At 53.3% G+C, this 2,508-nt stretch overlaps 1 long non-coding RNA gene across 1 annotated transcript; it reads right to left on the bottom strand.

Annotated features, from left to right (window-relative positions):
• Positions 1-266: 266 nt before the first annotated feature.
• Positions 267-575, bottom strand: LOC123803621 (uncharacterized). The gene is made up of 2 exons (XR_015722385.1): positions 456-575; positions 267-344 (listed from the first exon to the last, which is right to left on the bottom strand). It is a non-coding gene; the product is annotated as an uncharacterized LOC123803621 (long non-coding RNA).
• Positions 576-2,508: the final 1,933 nt, after the last annotated feature.

Here is a 2,508-nt window from a genome sequence, read left to right as displayed (position 1 = left end):
TTGTCTCACTTCCCCTCAGGCCTGGAGCACTGTGTGAGCACTGAGACTGCTGTCCCAGGCTGCACAGTAATAATCTGCCTCGTCCTCAGCCTGGAGCCCATTGATGGTCAGGGTGGCTGAGCTGCCAGACTTGGAGCCAGAGAATCGATCCGGGATCCCTGATGGTCAGTTGTTATTACCATAGATGACTGTTCTGGGTGCTGTTCCTGGGAGCTGTTGGAACCAGCTCACATAACTACCACCCCCGATGTTGGAGCTGCTTCCAGTGCAGGAGATGGTGACCTTCTGGCCCAGGGCCCCCGACACGGAGGATGGCTGAGTCAGCCCAGACTGGGCCCAGGACCCTGCAAGGGGGAGAGACACAGAGAGAGTGATGCTGGGGTCTGCAGACAAGAGGAGGACCCAGAACCACTTGTCCTCCCAGGGTCCCTTTACTTGTTCCTGCATTCAGTCACCTGTGCAGTGAGCGAGGAGGGTGAGGAGGAGAGGGGACCAGGCCATGGTGCAGGTCATCCCTGGTCCTGACTTCTGTGCCCCACAGCTGAGCAGAGCCCCTCTAATCTCCCCCTTCCCCTCTTCATCTTCTGAGAGAGGGAGGGCTGTCCATGCAAATGAGACCCCAGCTCTCTGACCCCTCCCTGGCCCTGGGTCAGGTCCCTCTGCCTGAGGATGTCAGGGTGTTGGGCCAGGGAGGAGCTGTGTGGGAGCAGGGGGTTGGGAGATCAGAGCTGCAAACCCTGAGCAGAGGGCACAGGTGTCAGGTCCCAGCTCTGATCACCACTGACTTCTCAGAAATGGCCCACAGCACCCCCTGGTGGCCAGTACCAGACACACCTTTGTGTGACAAGGTGACCAGAGCCCATCAGAGACAGTGGCTACATCCTCGAAGCTCTGTCCACTGTTTCCTGCATGAGGAACAGGCAGCTGTCCCCTTATGTGTCCTCCCATCACCTCAGTGCAGACTTTTTGCTCTACTCAGACTCCTCAGGCGAGTCTGTCCATGGCGATCTTGGCTGTTCATGAGTCACGACTGAGGTGGCGTCTCTACACAAACTCCTTTTAGATCAGAACCAAGTCCAGAGCAGTGATGGTTCCTTGTGGACAGACGGCCCTTCTGTGAAGGACACTGTGTACTTTTTTCTTATGTGACTCCCCCTGGTTTCCAGATGTGTCCTTGCTCTGAGGATCCCAGAGCTCTGAGGAGACTGGGAATGCTTCTCTGCAGGTTGTGGGTAGAAGCCCTCGTGGGCCTTTCTAGAGGTAAACACACTGTAAATCTTGGTCATCTGTTACTCTTTCCACCTGCTTGAAACAGCTGTTGTCCACACTCTATGGGCAGTGATTCCCTCCGAGTATCTGTCCTCCCAGCACAGACACAAGTCTGCAGGAGCCCTGGCACGTGGGGATCTGTGTGGCACTGACCTCAGAGCACAAAGGGCAATCCTGACAGAAGTTCTAGGAGAAAAGGAGTAACAACTGCAGATGCTCTGACCGGATCCAGGGACAGTGGTTATGTATTCGTCACCACTGAGCCCAATGTGCATTTAAAATAGATTTGTGTTATTTTATGCAAAGTCCTCCTCAATAAGATTGATTTAAGCGAAAGGATAAAGTCCTGTGAAGATGCAGGTGCAATCACGAGTATCCTTTTCCAAATGTGTACTTATTGCAGAGAGAATATGGGTAGAGATTTGCCGAAAACCATGGATGCAACAACAATGGGGAAGGGATGCTTTCTGTTCTTCGTTGAACAGAGAAGTCTGTAAACTTTTTCTAAAATCACTTTTTTTTTAATCATAAATCTTGTGTCCTGGGTCTGGAGCTACAGCTAGGAAGCTGGGTATGCTGCCCAGTGAAACCTCATGAGGGGCTTGTTCCTATAAACCTCAGAGCCGTCTCAGTGAAGGAATTTCCACACCCAGTCAGAGCTTCCAAGACAGAGGGGTTTGAGGTCAGACCACCCTCTGATGTGTGCAAAGCTCTCGTCCCTGTACCTTGTGTCCAGCATGTCCAAATAGAGCAAGTGCTCCTTTCACCACCCATGAGCAGAGCAAGGAATTGCTATTACCCAAGGCCACCTGGACCCAGAAGATTCTGTTAAAGGTCCCACAGGTGAGTGGTGGAGATGTGGAGATAAAGGGGTTGTGTCCCTGATATCACAGGCCCTGTGGCCCTGGCCTGGGACAGACTTTCCAGCAGACGTCCAGCCAACTGGAGGTGTCACCAGGGTGACTGAGGGAGTGACATCCAGGATCGAGAGCACTGGGAGGATGTGTCTCCTGTCCCCATCACCAGGCTATTTCCCCAGAATCAATGTACTGACCAGCCTCAGGCACACACTAGAGCCCAGAGACAGTCCAGAGCTGAGCTGCCCACAGCGACAGAGATTCCCTCCATGACTCCTCAGCATCAGCCTCGTCCCAGGAGAGCAGGTGTTCAGGACATGTCATGGCTCTCCTGGTGACAGGAACCTTGTTATCCTCAGTATCCCTGGTACTACTTGCTGGT

The sequence above is a fragment of the Ursus americanus genome, chromosome 30, assembly GCF_024610735.1.
Source record: "Ursus americanus isolate L20-20 chromosome 30, mUrsAme1.1.p, whole genome shotgun sequence".
In the NCBI taxonomy this organism is placed as follows: Eukaryota; Metazoa; Chordata; class Mammalia; order Carnivora; family Ursidae; genus Ursus; species Ursus americanus.
Note: the sequence above shows the minus strand (reverse complement) of the source record. Positions and strands in the feature narration are given on the sequence as shown.